Here is a 24,986-nt window from a genome sequence, read left to right as displayed (position 1 = left end):
TTTATACAGATAGCGGTGTATATATTTCCATGTTTATACAAATCGTGGGGTAGATATTTCCATGTATATACAGATACCGGAGTAGATATTTCCATATTTATACAGACTGAAGTGTAGGTATTTCTATGTTTATACAGATAGCAGTGTAGACATTTCCATGTATGTACAGATGGCGGTGTTGATATTTCCATCTGTACACAGATTTCCGTGTAGATATTTCCATCTTTATACAGATGGCGTTGTAGATATTTCCATGGATATGCAGATGGCGGTGTGGATATTTCCATGTTTATAGAGATAGCGGTGTAGGTATTTCCATGTTTAAAGACATAGCGGTGTAGATATTTCCATGTTTACACAGACTGCAGTGTCGGTATTTCTATGTTTATACAGATAGCGGTGTAGATATTTCCATGTTTGTACAGATGGCGGTGTTGATATTTCCATCTGTACACAGATTGTCGTGAAGATATTTCCATCTTTATACAGATGGCGTTGAAGATATTTCCATGGATATGCAGATGGCGGTGTGGATATTTCCATGTTTATAGAGATAGCAGTGTAGGTATTTCCATGTTTATAGACATAGCGGTGTAGATATTTCCATGTTTAAATAGATGGCGTTGTAGTTATTTCCATGTTTATAATGATAGCAGTGTTGGTATTTCCACGTTTATGCAGATAGCGATGTAGATATTTCCATGTTTATACCGATAGCGGTGTTGGTATTTCCACGTTTATACTGATAGCGGTGTAGATATTTGATCTTTTTTCAGATATCGGAATAGATATTTCCATGTTTACACAGATTGCGGTGTAGATATTTCCATCTTTCTACAGATGGCATTGTAGATATTTCCATGTTTATACAGATGGCGGTGTAGATATTTCCATGTTTATATAGATGGTGGTGTAGATATTACCATGTTTATACAGATGGCGGTGTAGTTATTTCCATGTTTATAGAGATAGCGGTGTAGGTATTTCCATATTTATACAGATAACGGTGTACATATTTCCATGTTTATACAGATAGCAGTGTAAATATTTCCATGTTTATACAGATAGCGGTGTAGATATTTCCATGTTATACAGATCGCGGTGTAGATCTTTCCATGTTTATACAGATAGCGGAGTAGATATTTCCATGTTCCTACACATGACTGTGTTGGTATTTCCATGTTTATACAGATGGCTTTGTAGATATTTCCATGTTTATAGAGATAGCGGTGTAGATATTTCCATGTTTATACAGATAGCGGTGTAAATATTTCCATGTTTATACAGATCGTGGTGTAGAAATTTCCATGTTTATACAGACCGCAGTGTAGACATTTCCATGTTTATACAGATGGCGGTGTAGATATTTCCATGTTTATAGAGATAGCGGTGTAGATATTTCCATGTATATACAGATGGCGGTGTAGATATTTCCATGTTTATACAGATGGCTGTGTAGATATTTCCATGTTTATACAGATGACTTTGTAGGTATTTCCATGTTTATACAGATGGCGGTGTAGAAATTTCCATGTTTATAGAGATAGCGGTGCAGATATTTCCATGTTTATACAGATAGCGGTGTATATATTTCCATGTTTATACAGATCGTGGGGTAGATATTTCCATGTATATACAGATACCGGAGTAGATATTTCCATGTTTATACAGACTGAAGTGTAGGTATTTCTACGTTTATACAGATAGCAGTGTAGATATTTCCATGTATGTACAGATGGCGGTGTTGATATTTCCATCTGTACACAGATTTCCGTGTAGATATTTCCATCTTTATACAGATGGCATTGTAGATATTTCCATGGATATGCAGATGGCGGTGTGGATATTTCCATGTTTATAGAGATAGCGGTGTAGGTATTTCCATGTTCAAAGACATAGCGGTGTAGATATTTCCATGTTTATACAGACTGCAGTGTCGGTATTTCTATGTTTATACAGATAGCGGTGTAGATATTTCCATGTTTGTACAGATGGCGGTGTTGATATTTCCATCTGTACACAGATTGCCGTGAAGATATTTCCATCTTTATACAGATGGCGTTGTAGATATTTCCATGCATATGCAGATGGCGGTGTGGATATTTCCATGTTTATAGAGATAGCGGTGTAGGTATTTCCATGTTTATAGACATAGCGGTGTAGATATTTCCATGTTTATATAGATGGCGTTGTAGATATTTCCATGTTTATAATGATAGCAGTGTTGCTATTTCCACGTTTATACAGATAGCGATGTAGATATTTCCATGTTTATACAGCTCGCGGTGCAGATATACATATTTTTATACAGATGGCATTGTAGATATTTCGTTATTCACACAGATGGCGGTGTAGATGTTTCCATGTTTATGCAGATGGCGGAGTAGTTAGTTCCATGTTTATGGAGATGGCAGTGTAGGTATTTTCATGTTTATAGAGATGGCGTTGTAGATATTTCCATGCTTATAGAGATAGCAGTGTAGATATTTACATGTTTATACAGATGGCTGTGTAGATATTTCCATGTGTATACAGATGGCATTGTAGATATTTCCATGTTTATACAGATGACTGTATAGGTATTTCCATGTTTTTACAGATGGCAGTGTAGATATTTCCATGTTTATACAGATAGCGGTGTAGATATTTCCATGTATAAACAGATGTCTCTGTAGATATTTCCATGTTTAAACAAATGGTGGTGTAGATATTTCCTTGTTTATACAAATAGTGGTGTATTTATTTCCATGTTTATACAGATAACGGTGTAGATATTTCCATGTATATACAGACGGCTCTGTGGATATTTCCATGTTTATACAGATTGCGGTGTAGATATTTCCATGTTTATAGAGATAGGTGTGTATGTATTTCCATATTTATACAGAAAGCGGTGTAGATATTTCCATGTTATACAGATCGCGGTGTAGATATTTCCATGTTTATACAGATTGCGGTGTAGATATTTCCATGTTCCTACACATGACCGTGTTGGTATTTCCATGTTTATACAGATGGCTTTGTAGATATTTCCATGTTTATAGAGATAGCAGTGTAGATATTTCCATGTTTATACAGATGGCGGTGTAGATATTTCCATGTTTATAGAGATAGCGGTGTAGGTATTTCCATATTTATACATTAACGGTGTACATATTTCCATGTTTATATAGATAGCAGTGTAAATATTTCCATGTTTATACAGATAGCGGTGTAGATATTTCCATGTTATACAGATCGCGGTGTAGATATTTCCATGTTTATAGAGATAGCGGTGTAGATATTTCCATGTATATACAGATGGCGGTGTAGATATTTCCATGTTTATACAGATGGCTGTGTAGATATTTCCATGTTTATACAGATGACTTTGTAGGAATTTGCATGTTTATACAGATGGCGGTGTAGTAATTTCCATGTTTATAGAGATAGCGGTGCAGATATTTCCATGTTTATACAGATAGCGGTGTATATATTTCCATGTTTATACAAATCGTGGGGTAGATATTTCCATGTATATACAGATACCGGAGTAGATATTTCCATATTTATACAGACTGAAGTGTAGGTATTTCTATGTTTATACAGATAGCAGTGTAGACATTTCCATGTATGTACAGATGGCGGTGTTGATATTTCCATCTGTACACAGATTTCCGTGTAGATATTTCCATCTTTATACAGATGGCGTTGTAGATATTTCCATGGATATGCAGATGGCGGTGTGGATATTTCCATGTTTATAGAGATAGCGGTGTAGGTATTTCCATGTTTAAAGACATAGCGGTGTAGATATTTCCATGTTTACACAGACTGCAGTGTCGGTATTTCTATGTTTATACAGATAGCGGTGTAGATATTTCCATGTTTGTACAGATGGCGGTGTTGATATTTCCATCTGTACACAGATTGTCGTGAAGATATTTCCATCTTTATACAGATGGCGTTGAAGATATTTCCATGGATATGCAGATGGCGGTGTGAATATTTCCATGTTTATAGAGATAGCAGTGTAGGTATTTCCATGTTTATAGACATAGCGGTGTAGATATTTCCATGTTTATATAGATGGCGTTGTAGTTATTTCCATGTTTATAATGATAGCAGTGTTGGTATTTCCACGTTTATGCAGATAGCGATGTAGATATTTCCATGTTTATACCGATAGCGGTGTTGGTTTTTCCACGTTTATACTGATAGCGGTGTAGATATTTGATCTTTTTTCAGATATCGGAATAGATATTTCCATGTTTACACAGATTGCGGTGTAGATATTTCCATCTTTCTACAGATGGCATTGTAGATATTTCCATGTTTATACAGATGGCGGTGTAGATATTTCCATGTTTATATAGATGGTGGTGTAGATATTACCATGTTTATACAGATAGCGGTGTAGATATTTCCATGTTTATACAGATCGTGGTGAAGATATTTCCATGTTTATACAGATCGCAGTGTAGATATTTCCATGTTTATACAGATCGCGGTGTAGATATTTCCGTGTTTATACAGATAGCGGTGTGGATATTTCCTTGTTTATACAGATAGCTGTGTAGATATTTCCAAGTTTATAGAGATAGCGGTGTAGGTATTTCCATGTTTATAGACATAGCGGTGTAGATATTTCCATGTTTATATAGATGGCGTTGTAGATATTTCCATGTTTATAATGATAGCAGTGTTGGTATTTCCACGTTTATACAGATAGCGATGTAGATATTTCCATGTTTATACAGCTCGCGGTGCTGATATATATATTTTTATACATATGGCATTGTAGATATTTCCTTATTCACACAGATGGCGGTGTAGATGTTTCCATGTTTATGCAGATGGCGGAGTAGTTAGTTCCATGTTTATGGAGATGGCAGTGTAGATATTTTCATGTTTATAGAGATGGCGTTGTAGATATTTCCATGCTTATAGAGATAGCAGTGTAGATATTTACATGTTTATACAGATGGCTGTGTAGATATTTCTATGTGTATTCAGATGGCATTGTAGATATTTCCATGTTTATACAGATGACTGTATAGGTATTTCCATGTTTTTACAGATGGCAGTGTAGATATTTCCATGTTTATACAGATAGCGGTGTAGATATTTCCATGTATAAACAGATGTCTCTGTAGATATTTCCATGTTTAAACAGATGGTGGTGTAGATATTTCCTTGTTTATACAAATAGTGGTGTATTTATTTCCATGTTTATACAGATAGCGGTGTAGATATTTCCATGTATATACAGACGGCTCTGTAGATATTTCCATGTTTATACAGATGGCTGTGTAGATATTTCCATGTTTAAACAGATGACTTTGTAGGTATTTCCATGTTTATACAGATTGCGGTGTAGATATTTCCATGTTTATAGAGATAGGTGTGTAGGTATTTCCATATTTATACAGAAAGCGGTGTAGATATTTCCATGTTATACAGATCGCGTTGTAGATATTTCCATGTTTATACAGATTGCGGTGTAGATATTTCCATGTTCCTACACATGACTGTGTTGGTATTTCCATATTTATACAGATGGCTTTGTAGATATTTCCATGTTTATAGAGATAGCGGTGTAGATATTTCCATGTTTATACAAATAGCGGTGTAAATATTTCCATGTTTATACAGATCGTGGTGTAGAAATTTCCATGTTTATACAGACCGCAGTGTAGATATTTCCATGTTTATACAGATGGCGGTGTAGTTATTTCCATGTTTATAGAGATAGCGGTGTAGGTATTTCCATATTTATACAGATAACGGTGTACATATTTCCATGTTTATACAGATAGCAGTGTAAATATTTCCATGTTTATACAGATAGCGGTGTAGATATTTCCATGTTATACAGATCGCGGTGTAGATCTTTCCATGTTTATACAGATAGCGGAGTAGATATTTCCATGTTCCTACACATGACTGTGTTGGTATTTCCATGTTTATACAGATGGCTTTGTAGATATTTCCATGTTCATAGAGATAGCGGTGTAGATATTTCCATGTTTATACAGATAGCGGTGTAAATATTTCCATGTTTATACAGATCGTGGTGTAGAAATTTCCATGTTTATACAGACCGCAGTGTAGACATTTCCATGTTTATACAGATGGCGGTGTAGATATTTCCATGTTTATAGAGATAGCGGTGTAGATATTTCCATGTATATACAGATGGCGGTGTAGATATTTCCATGTTTATACAGATGGCTGTGTAGATATTTCCATGTTTATACAGATGACTTTGTAGGTATTTCCATGTTTATACAGATGGCGGTGTAGAAATTTCCATGTTTATAGAGATAGCGGTGCAGATATTTCCATGTTTATACAGATAGCGGTGTATATATTTCCATGTTTATACAGATCGTGGGGTAGATATTTCCATGTATATACAGATACCGGAGTAGATATTTCCATGTTTATACAGACTGAAGTGTAGGTATTTCTACGTTTATACAGATAGCAGTGTAGATATTTCCATGTATGTACAGATGGCGGTGTTGATATTTCCATCTGTACACAGATTTCCGTGTAGATATTTCCATCTTTATACAGATGGCGTTGTAGATATTTCCATGGATATGCAGATGGAGGTGTGGATATTTCCATGTTAATAGAGATAGCGGTGTAGGTATTTCCATGTTTGAAGACATAGCGGTGTAGATATTTCCATGTTTATACAGACTGCAGTGTCGGTATTTCTATGTTTATACAGATAGCGGTGTAGATATTTCCATGTTTGTACAGATGGCGGTGTTGATATTTCCATCTGTACACAGATTGCCGTGAAGATATTTCCATCTTTATACAGATGGCGTTGTAGATATTTCCATGGATATGCAGATGGCGGTGTGAATATTTCCATGTTTATAGAGATAGCGGTGTAGGTATTTCCATGTTTATAGACATAGCGGTGTAGATATTTCCATGTTTATATAGATGGCGTTGTAGATATTTCCATGTTTATAATGATAGCAGTGTTGCTATTTCCACGTTTATACAGATAGCGATGTAGATATTTCCATGTTTATACAGCTCGCGGTGCAGATATATATATTTTTATACAGATGGCATTGTAGATATTTCGTTATTCACACAGATGGCGGTGTAGATGTTTCCATGTTTATGCAGATGGCGGAGTAGTTAGTTCCATGTTTATGGAGATGGCAGTGTAGGTATTTTCATGTTTATAGAGATGGCGTTGTAGATATTTCCATGCTTATAGAGATAGCAGTGTAGATATTTACATGTTTATACAGATGGCTGTGTAGATATTTCCATGTGTATACAGATGGCATTGTAGATATTTCCATGTTTATACAGATGACTGTATAGGTATTTCCATGTTTTTACAGATGGCAGTGTAGATATTTCCATGTTTATACAGATAGCGGTGTAGATATTTCCATGTATAAACAGATGTCTCTGTAGATATTTCCATGTTTAAACAAATGGTGGTGTAGATATTTCCTTGTTTATACAAATAGTGGTGTATTTATTTCCATGTTTATACAGATAACGGTGTAGATATTTCCATGTATATACAGACGGCTCTGTGGATATTTCCATGTTTATACAGATTGCGGTGTAGATATTTCCATGTTTATAGAGATAGGTGTGTATGTATTTCCATATTTATACAGAAAGCGGTGTAGATATTTCCATGTTATACAGATCGCGGTGTAGATATTTCCATGTTTATACAGATTGCGGTGTAGATATTTCCATGTTCCTACACATGACCGTGTTGGTATTTCCATGTTTATACAGATGGCTTTGTAGATATTTCCATGTTTATAGAGATAGCGGTGTAGATATTTCCATGTTTATACAGATAGCGGTGTAAATATTTCCATGTTTATACAGATCGTGGTGTAGAAATTTCCATGTTTATACAGACCGCAGTGTAGATATTTCCATGTTTATACAGATGGCGGTGTAGATATTTCCATGTTTATAGAGATAGCGGTGTAGGTATTTCCATATTTATACATTAACGGTGTACATATTTCCATGTTTATATAGATAGCAGTGTAAATATTTCCATGTTTATACAGATAGCGGTGTAGATATTTCCATGTTATACAGATCGCGGTGTAGATATTTCCATGTTTATAGAGATAGCGGTGTAGATATTTCCATGTATATACAGATGGCGGTGTAGATATTTCCATGTTTATACAGATGGCTGTGTAGATATTTCCATGTTTATACAGATGACTTTGTAGGAATTTGCATGTTTATACAGATGGCGGTGTAGTAATTTCCATGTTTATAGAGATAGCGGTGCAGATATTTCCATGTTTATACAGATAGCGGTGTATATATTTCCATGTTTATACAAATCGTGGGGTAGATATTTCCATGTATATACAGATACCGGAGTAGATATTTCCATATTTATACAGACTGAAGTGTAGGTATTTCTATGTTTATACAGATAGCAGTGTAGACATTTCCATGTATGTACAGATGGCGGTGTTGATATTTCCATCTGTACACAGATTTCCGTGTAGATATTTCCATCTTTATACAGATGGCGTTGTAGATATTTCCATGGATATGCAGATGGCGGTGTGGATATTTCCATGTTTATAGAGATAGCGGTGTAGGTATTTCCATGTTTAAAGACATAGCGGTGTAGATATTTCCATGTTTACACAGACTGCAGTGTCGGTATTTCTATGTTTATACAGATAGCGGTGTAGATATTTCCATGTTTGTACAGATGGCGGTGTTGATATTTCCATCTGTACACAGATTGTCGTGAAGATATTTCCATCTTTATACAGATGGCGTTGAAGATATTTCCATGGATATGCAGATGGCGGTGTGGATATTTCCATGTTTATAGAGATAGCAGTGTAGGTATTTCCATGTTTATAGACATAGCGGTGTAGATATTTCCATGTTTAAATAGATGGCGTTGTAGTTATTTCCATGTTTATAATGATAGCAGTGTTGGTATTTCCACGTTTATGCAGATAGCGATGTAGATATTTCCATGTTTATACCGATAGCGGTGTTGGTATTTCCACGTTTATACTGATAGCGGTGTAGATATTTGATCTTTTTTCAGATATCGGAATAGATATTTCCATGTTTACACAGATTGCGGTGTAGATATTTCCATCTTTCTACAGATGGCATTGTAGATATTTCCATGTTTATACAGATGGCGGTGTAGATATTTCCATGTTTATATAGATGGTGGTGTAGATATTACCATGTTTATACAGATGGCGGTGTAGTTATTTCCATGTTTATAGAGATAGCGGTGTAGGTATTTCCATATTTATACAGATAACGGTGTACATATTTCCATGTTTATACAGATAGCAGTGTAAATATTTCCATGTTTATACAGATAGCGGTGTAGATATTTCCATGTTATACAGATCGCGGTGTAGATCTTTCCATGTTTATACAGATAGCGGAGTAGATATTTCCATGTTCCTACACATGACTGTGTTGGTATTTCCATGTTTATACAGATGGCTTTGTAGATATTTCCATGTTTATAGAGATAGCGGTGTAGATATTTCCATGTTTATACAGATAGCGGTGTAAATATTTCCATGTTTATACAGATCGTGGTGTAGAAATTTCCATGTTTATACAGACCGCAGTGTAGACATTTCCATGTTTATACAGATGGCGGTGTAGATATTTCCATGTTTATAGAGATAGCGGTGTAGATATTTCCATGTATATACAGATGGCGGTGTAGATATTTCCATGTTTATACAGATGGCTGTGTAGATATTTCCATGTTTATACAGATGACTTTGTAGGTATTTCCATGTTTATACAGATGGCGGTGTAGAAATTTCCATGTTTATAGAGATAGCGGTGCAGATATTTCCATGTTTATACAGATAGCGGTGTATATATTTCCATGTTTATACAGATCGTGGGGTAGATATTTCCATGTATATACAGATACCGGAGTAGATATTTCCATGTTTATACAGACTGAAGTGTAGGTATTTCTACGTTTATACAGATAGCAGTGTAGATATTTCCATGTATGTACAGATGGCGGTGTTGATATTTCCATCTGTACACAGATTTCCGTGTAGATATTTCCATCTTTATACAGATGGCATTGTAGATATTTCCATGGATATGCAGATGGCGGTGTGGATATTTCCATGTTTATAGAGATAGCGGTGTAGGTATTTCCATGTTCAAAGACATAGCGGTGTAGATATTTCCATGTTTATACAGACTGCAGTGTCGGTATTTCTATGTTTATACAGATAGCGGTGTAGATATTTCCATGTTTGTACAGATGGCGGTGTTGATATTTCCATCTGTACACAGATTGCCGTGAAGATATTTCCATCTTTATACAGATGGCGTTGTAGATATTTCCATGGATATGCAGATGGCGGTGTGGATATTTCCATGTTTATAGAGATAGCGGTGTAGGTATTTCCATGTTTATAGACATAGCGGTGTAGATATTTCCATGTTTATATAGATGGCGTTGTAGATATTTCCATGTTTATAATGATAGCAGTGTTGCTATTTCCACGTTTATACAGATAGCGATGTAGATATTTCCATGTTTATACAGCTCGCGGTGCAGATATATATATTTTTATACAGATGGCATTGTAGATATTTCGTTATTCACACAGATGGCGGTGTAGATGTTTCCATGTTTATGCAGATGGCGGAGTAGTTAGTTCCATGTTTATGGAGATGGCAGTGTAGGTATTTTCATGTTTATAGAGATGGCGTTGTAGATATTTCCATGCTTATAGAGATAGCAGTGTAGATATTTACATGTTTATACAGATGGCTGTGTAGATATTTCCATGTGTATACAGATGGCATTGTAGATATTTCCATGTTTATACAGATGACTGTATAGGTATTTCCATGTTTTTACAGATGGCAGTGTAGATATTTCCATGTTTATACAGATAGCGGTGTAGATATTTCCATGTATAAACAGATGTCTCTGTAGATATTTCCATGTTTAAACAAATGGTGGTGTAGATATTTCCTTGTTTATACAAATAGTGGTGTATTTATTTCCATGTTTATACAGATAACGGTGTAGATATTTCCATGTATATACAGACGGCTCTGTGGATATTTCCATGTTTATACAGATTGCGGTGTAGATATTTCCATGTTTATAGAGATAGGTGTGTATGTATTTCCATATTTATACAGAAAGCGGTGTAGATATTTCCATGTTATACAGATCGCGGTGTAGATATTTCCATGTTTATACAGATTGCGGTGTAGATATTTCCATGTTCCTACACATGACCGTGTTGGTATTTCCATGTTTATACAGATGGCTTTGTAGATATTTCCATGTTTATAGAGATAGCGGTGTAGATATTTCCATGTTTATACAGATAGCGGTGTAAATATTTCCATGTTTATACAGATCGTGGTGTAGAAATTTCCATGTTTATACAGACCGCAGTGTAGATATTTCCATGTTTATACAGATGGCGGTGTAGATATTTCCATGTTTATAGAGATAGCGGTGTAGGTATTTCCATATTTATACATTAACGGTGTACATATTTCCATGTTTATATAGATAGCAGTGTAAATATTTCCATGTTTATACAGATAGCGGTGTAGATATTTCCATGTTATACAGATCGCGGTGTAGATATTTCCATGTTTATAGAGATAGCGGTGTAGATATTTCCATGTATATACAGATGGCGGTGTAGATATTTCCATGTTTATACAGATGGCTGTGTAGATATTTCCATGTTTATACAGATGACTTTGTAGGAATTTGCATGTTTATACAGATGGCGGTGTAGTAATTTCCATGTTTATAGAGATAGCGGTGCAGATATTTCCATGTTTATACAGATAGCGGTGTATATATTTCCATGTTTATACAAATCGTGGGGTAGATATTTCCATGTATATACAGATACCGGAGTAGATATTTCCATATTTATACAGACTGAAGTGTAGGTATTTCTATGTTTATACAGATAGCAGTGTAGACATTTCCATGTATGTACAGATGGCGGTGTTGATATTTCCATCTGTACACAGATTTCCGTGTAGATATTTCCATCTTTATACAGATGGCGTTGTAGATATTTCCATGGATATGCAGATGGCGGTGTGGATATTTCCATGTTTATAGAGATAGCGGTGTAGGTATTTCCATGTTTAAAGACATAGCGGTGTAGATATTTCCATGTTTACACAGACTGCAGTGTCGGTATTTCTATGTTTATACAGATAGCGGTGTAGATATTTCCATGTTTGTACAGATGGCGGTGTTGATATTTCCATCTGTACACAGATTGTCGTGAAGATATTTCCATCTTTATACAGATGGCGTTGAAGATATTTCCATGGATATGCAGATGGCGGTGTGGATATTTCCATGTTTATAGAGATAGCAGTGTAGGTATTTCCATGTTTATAGACATAGCGGTGTAGATATTTCCATGTTTATATAGATGGCGTTGTAGTTATTTCCATGTTTATAATGATAGCAGTGTTGGTATTTCCACGTTTATGCAGATAGCGATGTAGATATTTCCATGTTTATACCGATAGCGGTGTTGGTATTTCCACGTTTATACTGATAGCGGTGTAGATATTTGATCTTTTTTCAGATATCGGAATAGATATTTCCATGTTTACACAGATTGCGGTGTAGATATTTCCATCTTTCTACAGATGGCATTGTAGATATTTCCATGTTTATACAGATGGCGGTGTAGATATTTCCATGTTTATATAGATGGTGGTGTAGATATTACCATGTTTATACAGATAGCGGTGTAGATATTTCCATGTTTATACAGATCGTGGTGAAGATATTTCCATGTTTATACAGATCGCGGTGTAGATATTTCCATGTTTATACAGATCGCGGTGTAGATATTTCCGTGTTTATACAGATAGCGGTGTGGATATTTCCTTGTTTATACAGATAGCTGTGTAGATATTTCCAAGTTTATAGAGATAGCGGTGTAGGTATTTCCATGTTTATAGACATAGCGGTGTAGATATTTCCATGTTTATATAGATGGCGTTGTAGATATTTCCATGTTTATAATGATAGCAGTGTTGGTATTTCCACGTTTATACAGATAGCGATGTAGATATTTCCATGTTTATACAGCTCGCGGTGCTGATATATATATTTTTATACATATGGCATTGTAGATATTTCCTTATTCACACAGATGGCGGTGTAGATGTTTCCATGTTTATGCAGATGGCGGAGTAGTTAGTTCCATGTTTATGGAGATGGCAGTGTAGATATTTTCATGTTTATAGAGATGGCGTTGTAGATATTTCCATGCTTATAGAGATAGCAGTGTAGATATTTACATGTTTATACAGATGGCTGTGTAGATATTTCTATGTGTATTCAGATGGCATTGTAGATATTTCCATGTTTATACAGATGACTGTATAGGTATTTCCATGTTTTTACAGATGGCAGTGTAGATATTTCCATGTTTATACAGATAGCGGTGTAGATATTTCCATGTATAAACAGATGTCTCTGTAGATATTTCCATGTTTAAACAGATGGTGGTGTAGATATTTCCTTGTTTATACAAATAGTGGTGTATTTATTTCCATGTTTATACAGATAGCGGTGTAGATATTTCCATGTATATACAGACGGCTCTGTAGATATTTCCATGTTTATACAGATGGCTGTGTAGATATTTCCATGTTTAAACAGATGACTTTGTAGGTATTTCCATGTTTATACAGATTGCGGTGTAGATATTTCCATGTTTATAGAGATAGGTGTGTAGGTATTTCCATATTTATACAGAAAGCGGTGTAGATATTTCCATGTTATACAGATCGCGTTGTAGATATTTCCATGTTTATACAGATTGCGGTGTAGATATTTCCATGTTCCTACACATGACTGTGTTGGTATTTCCATATTTATACAGATGGCTTTGTAGATATTTCCATGTTTATAGAGATAGCGGTGTAGATATTTCCATGTTTATACAAATAGCGGTGTAAATATTTCCATGTTTATACAGATCGTGGTGTAGAAATTTCCATGTTTATACAGACCGCAGTGTAGATATTTCCATGTTTATACAGATGGCGGTGTAGTTATTTCCATGTTTATAGAGATAGCGGTGTAGGTATTTCCATATTTATACAGATAACGGTGTACATATTTCCATGTTTATACAGATAGCAGTGTAAATATTTCCATGTTTATACAGATAGCGGTGTAGATATTTCCATGTTATACAGATCGCGGTGTAGATCTTTCCATGTTTATACAGATAGCGGAGTAGATATTTCCATGTTCCTACACATGACTTTGTTGGTATTTCCATGTTTATACAGATGGCTTTGTAGATATTTCCATGTTCATAGAGATAGCGGTGTAGATATTTCCATGTTTATACAGATAGCGGTGTAAATATTTCCATGTTTATACAGATCGTGGTGTAGAAATTTCCATGTTTATACAGACCGCAGTGTAGACATTTCCATGTTTATACAGATGGCGGTGTAGATATTTCCATGTTTATAGAGATAGCGGTGTAGATATTTCCATGTATATACAGATGGCGGTGTAGATATTTCCATGGTTATACAGATGGCTGTGTAGATATTTCCATGTTTATACAGATGACTTTGTAGGTATTTCCATGTTTATACAGATGGCGGTGTAGAAATTTCCATGTTTATAGAGATAGCGGTGCAGATATTTCCATGTTTATACAGATAGCGGTGTATATATTTCCATGTTTATACAGATCGTGGGGTAGATATTTCCATGTATATACAGATACCGGAGTAGATATTTCCATGTTTATACAGACTGAAGTGTAGGTATTTCTATGTTTATACAGATAGCAGTGTAGATATTTCCATGTATGTACAGATGGCGGTGTTGATATTTCCATCTGTACACAGATTTCCGTGTAGATATTTCCATCTTTATACAGATGGCGTTGTAGATATTTCCATGGATATGCAGATGGAGGTGTGGATATTTCCATGTTAATAGAGATAGCGGTGTAGGTATTTCCATGTTTGAAGACATAGCGGTGTAGATATTTCCATGTTTATACAGACTGCAGTGTCGGTATTTCTATGTTTATACAGATAGCGGTGTAGATATTTCCATGTTTGTACAGATGGCGGTGTTGATATTTCCATCTGTACACAGATTGCCGTGAAGATATTTCCATCTTTATACAGATGGCGTTGTAGATATTTCCATGGATATGCAGATGGCGGTGTGGATATTTCCATGTTTATAGAGATAGCGGTGTAGGTATTTCCATGTTTATAGACATAGCGGTGTAGATATTTCCATGTTTATATAGATGGCGTTGTAGATATTTCCATGTTTATAATGATAGCAGTGTTGCTATTTCCACGTTTATACAGATAGCGATGTAGATATTTCCATGTTTATACAGCTCGCGGTGCCGATATATATATTTTTATACAGATGGCATTGTAGATATTTCCTTATTCACACAGATGGCGGTGTAGATGTTTCCATGTTTATGCAGATGGCGGAGTAGTTAGTTCCATGTTTATGGAGATGGCAGTGTAGGTATTTTCATGTTTATTGAGATGGCGTTGTAGATATTTCCATGCTTATAGAGATAGCAGTGTAGATATTTACATGTTTATACAGATGGCTGTGTAGATATTTCCATGTGTATACAGATGGCATTGTAGATATTTCCATGTTTATACAGATGACTGTATAGGTATTTCCATGTTTTTACAGATGGCAGTGTAGATATTTCCATGTTTATACAGATAGCGGTGTAGATATTTCCATGTATAAACAGATGTCTCTGTAGATATTTCCATGTTTAAAAAATGGTGGTGTAGATATTTCCTTGTTTATACAAATAGTGGTGTATTTATTTCTATGTTTATACAGATAACGGTGTAGATATTTCCATGTATATACAGACGGCTCTGTAGATATTTCCATGTTTATACAGATGGCTGTGTAGATATTTCCATGTTTAAACAGATGACTTTGTAGGTATTTCCATGTTTATACAGATTGCGGTGTAGATATTTCCATGTTTATAGAGATAGGTGTGTATGTATTTCCATATTTATACAGAAAGCGGTGTAGATATTTCCATGTTATACAGATCGCGGTGTAGATATTTCCATGTTTATACAGATAGCGGTGTAGATATTTCCATGTTTACAGAGATAGCGGTGTAGTTATTTCCATGTTCATAGACATAGCAATGTACATATTACCATGTTTATATAGATGGCGTTGTAGATATTTCCATGTTTATACCGATAGCGTTGTTGGTATTTCCACGTTTATACAGATAGGGATGTAGATATTTCCATGTTTATACAGCTCGCAGTGCAGATATTTATATCTTTATATAGATGGCATTGTAGATATTTCCTTATTCACACAGATGACGGTGTAGATGTTTCCATGTTTATACAGATGGCGGAGTAGTTAGTTCCATGTTTATGGAGATGGCAGTGTAGATATTTTCATGTTTATAGAGATGACGGTGCAGATATTTCCATGCTTATAGAGATAGCAGTGTGGATATTTCCATGTTTATACAGATGGCGGCATAGATATTTCCATGGACATGCAGAAGGCGGTGTAGATATTTCCATGTTTATACAGATAGCGGTGTAGATATTTCCATGTTTACACAGATGGTGGTGTAGATATTTCCGTGTTTATACACATGGCGGAGTAGATACTTCCATCTTTATGGAGATGGCAGTGTATATATTTTCATGTTTATAGAGGTGGCAGTGTAGATATTTCCATATTTATTGAGATAGCCGTGTACATATTTCCATCTTCCTACAGATGGCAGTGTAGATATTTCCATGTTTATACAGATGGCCGTGTAGATATTTCCATATTTATAAAGATGTCTGTGTAGATATTTCCATGTGTATACAGATGCTGTTGTAGATATTTCCATGTATATACAGATGGTGGTGTAGATATTTCCATGTTTATTCAGATGACTGTGTAGATATTTCCATGTTTTTACAGATGGCAGTGTAGATATTTCAATGTTTATAGAGATGGCGCTGTAGATATTTCCATGTTTAAACACATAATGGTGGAGATATTTCCATGTTTATACTGACAGCAGTGGAGATATTTCCATGTTTACACACATAGCGGTGTACATATTTCCATGTTTATAGAGACAGCGGTGTAGGTATTTCCATGTTTATACTGATAGCGGTGCATATATTTCCAGGTTTACACAGATGCCTATGCAGATATGTCCATATTTATACAGAGGGCTGTGTAGATATTTCTATGTTTATACAGATGGCAGTGTAGGTATTTAAATGTTCTTACACATGACTGTGTAGGTATTTCCATGTTTATACAGATGTCTTTGTACATATTTCCATGTTTATAGAGATAGCGGTGTATATATTTCCATGTTTATACAGATAATGGTGTAGATATTTCCATGTTTATACAGATAACGGTGTAGATATTTCCATGTTTATACAGACCGTCGTGTAGATATTTCCATGTTTATAGAGATAGAAGTCTAGATAATTCCATGTTTGTACAGATGGCGGTGTTGATGTTTCCATCTATACACAGATTGCCGTGTAGGTATTTCCATGTGTATACACATGGCATTGTAGATATTTCCATGTTTATAAAGATGGTGGTGTAGATATTTCCATGTTTACACAGATGATTGTATAGGTATTTCCATGTTTATACAGAAGGCGGTGTATATATTTCCATGTTTATATAGATAGCGGTGTAGATATTTCCATGTATATACACATGGCTGTGTAGATATTTCCGTATTTATGCAGATGGCGGTGTAGATATTTCCATGTTTATACAGATAATTTAGTAAATATTTCCATGTATATACAGATGGCAGTGTAGATATTCCATGTTTATAGAGATCGCGGTGAAGATATTTCCATGTTTATACAGATGGCGGTGTAGATATTTCCATATTTATACATATGTCTTGTAGATATTTCCATGTGTATACAGATGATATTGAAGGTATTTCCATGTTTATACAGATGGTGGTGTAGATATTTCCATGTTTATTCAGATGACTGTGTAGATATTTCTATGTTTTTACAGATTGCAGTGTAGATATTTCAATGTTCATAGAGATGGCGCTGTAGATATTTCTATGTTTATACAGAAAGCGGTGGAGATATTTCCATGTTTATATAGACAGCAGTGGAGATATTTCCATGTTTATACACATAGCGGTGCATATATTGCCATGTTTATAGAGACAGCAGTGTAGGTATTTCCATGTTTATACAGATAGCGGTGCAGATATTTCCATGTTTATACAGATGCCTATGCAGTTATCTCCATATTTATACAGAGGGCTGTGTAGATATTTCTATGTTTATACAGAGGGCAGTGTAGATATTTCCATGTTCCTACACATGTCTGTGTAGGTATTTCCATGTTTATACAGATAGCTTTGTAGATATTTCCATGTCTATAGAGATAGCGGTGCAGATATTTCCATGTTTATTCAGATCGTGGTGTAGATATTTCCATGTTTATACAGATCGTGGTGTAGATATTTCCATATTTATACAGATACCGGTGTAGATATTTCCATGTTTATACAGACGCAGTGTAGATATTTCCATGTTTATAGAGATAGCAGTGTAGATATTTCCAAGTTTGTACAGATGGCGGTGTTGATGTTTCCATCTATACACAGATTGCCGTGTAGGTATTTCCATGTGTATACAGATGGCATTGTAGATATTTCCATGTTTATACAGATGGTGGTGTAGATATTTCCATGTTTACACAGATGTCTATACAGGTATTTCCATGTTTATACAGATGGCGGTGTAGATATTTCCATGTTCATAGAGATAGCGGTGTAGATAATTCCATATTTATACAGATAACGGTGTAGAAATTTCCATGATTATACAGAGAGCGGTGTAAATATTTCCATGTTTATACAGATCACGGTGTAGATATTTCCTTGTGTATACAATTAGCGGTGTAGTTATTTCCATGTTTACACAGATCGTGGTGTAGATATTTCCATGTTCATACAGATACCGGTGTAGATATATCCATGTTTATACAGATTGCTGTGTAGATATTTCCATGTTTATACAGATGACTTTGTAGGTATTTCCATGTTTATACAGATGGCCGTGTAGATATTTCAATGTTTATAGAGATAGCTGTGTAGATATTTCCATGTTTATACAGATAGCGGTGTAGATATTTCCATGTTTATACAGATCGCGGTGTAGATATTTCCATTTTTATACAGATCGCGGTATAGATATTTCCATGTTTATACAGATAGTGGTGTAGATATTTCCATGTTTATACAGATAGCGGTGAAGATATTTCCATGTTTATAGAGATAGCGGTGTAGGTATTTCCATGTTTATAGACATAGCGGTGTAGATATTTCCATGTTTATATAGATGGCGTTGTAGATATTTCCATGTTTATGCAGCTTGCGGTGCAGATATTTATATCTTTATACAGATGGCATTGTAGATATTTCATAATTCACATGATGGCGGTGTAGATGTTTCCATGTCTATACAGATGGCGGAGTAGTTAGTTCCATGTTTATGGAGATGGCAGTGTAGATATTTTCATGTTTATAGAGATGGCGGTGAAGATATTTCCATGTTTATAGAGACAGCAGCATAAATACTTACATGTTTATACAGATGGCTGTGTAGATATTTCCATGTGTATACAGATGGCATTGTGGATATTTCCATGTTTATACAGATGACTGTATAGGTATTTCCATGTTTTTACAGATGGCAGTGCAGATATTTCCATGTTTATAGAGATAGCGGTGTAGATATTTCCATGTTTGTACAGATGGCGGTGTTGATATTTCCATCTATACACAGATGGCCGTGTGGATATTTCCATGTTTATACAGATGGCGGCGTAGATATTTCCATGTTTATACAGATAGCGGTGTAGATATTTCCATGTTTTCACAGATGGTGGTGTAGATATTTCCGTGTTTATACACATGGCGGAGTAGATACTTCCATCTTTATGGAGATGGCAGTGTAGAGATTTTCATGTTTATAGAGATGGCGGTGTAGATATTTCCATATTTGTAGAGATAGCGGTGTAGATATTTCCATCTTTCTACAGATGGCAGTGTAGATATTTCCATGTTTATACAGATGGCGGTGTAGATATTTCCATATTTATACATATGTCTTGTAGATATTTCCATGTGTATACAGATGATATTGAAGGTATTTCCATCTTTATACAGATGGTAGTGTAGATATTTCCATGTTTATTCAGATGACTGTGTAGATATTTCTATGTTTTTACAGATTGCAGTGTAGATATTTCAATGTTCATAGAGATGGTGCTGTAGATATTTCTATGTTTATACAGAAAGCGGTGGAGATATTTCCATGTTTATACAGACAGCAGTGGAGATATTTCCATGTTTATACACATAGCGGTGCACATATTGCCATGTTTATAGAGACAGCAGTGTAGGTATTTCCATGTTTATGTAGATAGCGGTGCAGATATTTCCATGTTTATACAGATGCCTATGCAGTTATCTCCATATTTATACAGAGGGCTGTGTAGATATTTCTATGTTTATACAGATGGCAGTGTAGATATTTCCATGTTCCTACACATGACTGTGTAGGTATTTCCATGTTTATACAGATGGATTTTTAGATATTTCCATGTCTACAGAGATAGCGGTGCAGATATTTACATGTTTATACAGATCGTGGTGTAGATATTTCCATGTTTATACAGATTGTGGTGTAGATATTTCCATGTTTATACAGATACCGGTGTAGATATTTCCATGTTTATACAGACCGCAGTGTAGATATTTCCATGTTTATAGAGATAGCAGTGTAGATATTTCCAAGTTTGTACAGATGGCGGTGTTGACGTTTCCATCTATACACAGATTGCCGTGTAGGTATTTCCATGTGTATACAGATGGCATTGAAGATATTTCCATGTTTATACAGATGGTGATGTAGATATTTCCATGTTTACACAGATGTCTATATAGGTATTTCCATGTTTATACAGATGGCGGTGTAGATATTTCCATGTTTATAGAGATAGCGGTGTAGATATTTCCACATTTATACAGATAACGGTGTAGAAATTTCCATGATTATACAGATAGCGGTGTAAATATTTCCATGTTTATACAGATCACGGTGTAGATATTTCCTTGTTTATACAATTGGCGGTGTAGTTATTTCCATGTTTATACAGATCTTGGTGTAGATATTTCCATGTTTATACAGATACCGGTGTAGATATTTCCATGTTTATACAGATCGCGGTGTTGATATTTCCATGTTTATACACATCGCGGTATAGATATTTCCATGTTTATACAGATAGCGGTGTAGATATTTCCATGTTTATACAGATAGCGGTGTAGATATTTCCATGTTTATAGAGATAGCGGTGTAGGTATTTCCATGTTTATAGACATAGCGGTGTAGATATTTCCATGTTTATGTAGATGGCCTTGTAGGTATTTCCATGTTTATAGACATAGCGGTGTAGATATTTCCATGTTTATGTAGATGGCCTTGTAGATATTTCCATGTTTATACCGATAGCGGTGTTGGTATTTCCACGTTTATACAGATAGCGATGTAGATATTTCCATGTTTATGCAGCTCGCGGTGCAGATATTTATATCTTTATACAGATGGTATTGTAGATATTTCCTTATTCACATGATGGCGGGGTAGATGTTTCCATGTTTATACAGATGGCGGAGTAGTTACTTCCATGTTTATGGAGATGGCAGTGTAGATATTTTCATGTTTATAGAGATGGCGGTGAAGATATTTCCATGATTATAGAGATAGCAGCGTAAATATTTACATGTTTATACAGATGGCTGTGTAGATATTTCCATGTGTATACAGATGGCATTGTAGATATTTCCATGTTTATACAGATGACTGTATAGGTATTTCCATGTTTTCACAGATGGCATTGCAGATATTTCCATGTTTATAGAGATAGCGGTGTAGATATTTCCATGTTTGTACAGATGGCGGTGTTGATATTTCCATCTATACACAGATGGCCGTGTAGATATTTCCATGTTTATACAGATGGCGGCGTAGATATTTCCATGGACATACAGATGGCAGTGTAGTTATTTCCATGTTTATACAGATAGCGGTGTAGATATTTCCAGGTTTTCACAGATGGTGGTGTAGATATTTCCGTGTTTATACACATGGCGGAGTAGATTCTTCCATCTTTATGGAGATGGCAGTGTAGATATTTTCATGTTTATAGAGATGGCGGTGTAGATATTTACATATTTGTAGAGATAGCGGTGTAGATATTTCCATCTTTCTACAGATGGCAATGTAGATATTTCCATGTTTATACAGATGGCAGTGTAGATATTTCCATATTTATACATATGTCTTGTAGATATTTCCATGTGTATACAGATGATATTGAAGGTATTTCCATGTTTATACAGATGATGGTGTAGATATTTCCAAGTTTATTCAGATGACTGTGTAGATATTTCTAAGTTTTTACAGATTGCCGTGTAGATATTTCAATGTTCATAGAGATGGCGCTGTAGATATTTCTATGTTTATACAGAAAGCGGTGGAGATATTTCCATGTTTATACAGACAGCAGTGGAGATATTTCCATGTTTATACACATAGCGGTGCACATATTGCCGTGTTTATAGAGACAGCAGTGTAGGTATTTCCATGTTTATACAGATAACGGTGCAGATATTTCCATGTTTATACAGATGCCTATGCAGTTATCTCCATATTTATACAGAGGGCTGTGAAGATATTTCTATGTTTATACAGATGGCAGTGTAGATATTTCCATGTTCCTACACATGACTGTGTAGGTATTTCCATGTTTATACAGATGGCTTTGTAGATATTTCCATGTCTATAGAGATAGCGGTGCAGATATTTCCATGTTTATACAGATCGTGGTGTAGATATTTCCATGTTTATACAGATCGTGGTGTAGATATTTCCATGTTTATACAGATACCGGTGTAGATATTTCCATGTTTATACAGACCGCAGTGTAGATATTTCCATGTTTATAGAGATAGCAGTGTAGATATTTCCAAGTTTGTACAGATGGCGGTGTTGATGTTTCCATCTATACACAGATTGCCGTGTAGCTATTTCCATGTGTATACAGATGGCTTTGTAGATATTTCCATGTTTATACAGATGGTGGTGTAGATATTTCCATGTTTACACAGATGTCTATATAGGTATTTCCATGTTTATACAGATGGCGGTGTAGATATTTCCATGTTTATAGAGATAGCGGTGTAGATATTTCCATATTTATACAGATAACGGTGTAGAAATTTCCATGATTATACAGATAGCGGTGTAAATATTTCCATGTTTATACAGATCACGGTGTAGATATTTCCTTGTTTATACAATTAGCGGTGTAGTTATTTCCATGTTTATACAGATAGTGGTGTAGATATTTCCATGTATATACAGATGGCTGTGTAGATATATCCATGTTTATACAGATGGCTGTGTAGATATTTCCATGTTTATACAGATGACTGTATAGGTATTTCCATGTTTTTACAGATGGCAGTGCAGATATTTCCATGTTTATAGAGATAGCGGTGTAGATATATCCATGTTTATGCAGACCGCAGTGTAGATATTTCCATGTTTATACAGATAGCGGTGTAGATATTTCCATGTTTTTACAGATATTGGTGTAGATATTTCCATGTTTTCACAGATTGCGGTGTAGATATTTCCATCTTTCTATAGATGGCGTTGTAGATATTTCCATGTTTATACAGATGGCGGTGTAGATATTTCCATGTTTATATAGATGGTGGTGTAGATATTACCATGTTTATACAGATAGTGGTGTAGATATTTCCATGTTTATACAGATCGTGGTGAAGCTATCTCCATGTTTATACAGATCAGGGTGTAGATATTTCCATGTTCATACAGATCGCGGTGTAGATATTTCCATGTTTATACAGATAGCGGTGTAGATATTTCCTTGTTTATACAGATAACGGTGTAGATATTTCCATGTTTATAGAGATAGTGGTGTAGGTATTTCCATGTTTATAGACATAGCGGTGTAGATATTTCCATGTTTATATAGATGGCGTTGTAGATATTTCCATGTTTATACCGATAGCGGTGTTGGTATTTCCACTTTTATACAGATAGCGATGTAGATATTTCCATGTTTATACAGCTCGCGGTCCAGATATTTATATCTCTATACAGATGGCATTGTAGATATTTCCTCATTCACACTGATGGCGGTGTAGATGTTTCCATGTTTATACAGATGGCGGAGTAGTTACTTCCATGTTTATGGAGATGGTAGTGTAGATATTATCATGTTTATAGAGATGGCGGTGTAGATATTTCCATGTTTATAGAGATAGCAGTGTAAATATTTACATGTTTATACAGCTGGCTGTGTAGATATTTCCATGTGTATACAGATGGCATTGTAGATATTTCCATGTTTATACAGATGACTGTATAGGTATTTCCATGTTTTTACAGATGGCAGTGCAGATATTTCCATGTTTATAGAGATAGCGGTGTAGATATTTCCATGTTTGTACAGATGGCGGTGTTGATATTTCCATCTATACAGAGATGGCCGTGTAGATATTTCCATGTTTATACAGATGGCGGCGTAGATATTTCCATGGACATGCAGACGGCAGTGTAGATATTTCCATGTTTATACAGATTGCGGTGTAGATATTTCCATGTTTTCACAGATGGTGGTGTAGATATTTCCGTGTTTATACACATGGCGGAGTAGATATATCCATCTTTATGGAGATGGCAGTGTAGATATTTTCATGTTTATAGAGATGGCGGTGTGGATATTTGCATATTTATAGAGATAGCAGTGTAGA

Source organism: Pan paniscus, chromosome 6 (genome assembly GCF_029289425.2).
Source record: "Pan paniscus chromosome 6, NHGRI_mPanPan1-v2.0_pri, whole genome shotgun sequence".
In the NCBI taxonomy this organism is placed as follows: domain Eukaryota; kingdom Metazoa; phylum Chordata; class Mammalia; order Primates; family Hominidae; genus Pan; species Pan paniscus.
The sequence above is the reverse complement of the archived record's forward strand: the minus strand, read 5'-3'. Positions refer to the sequence as shown.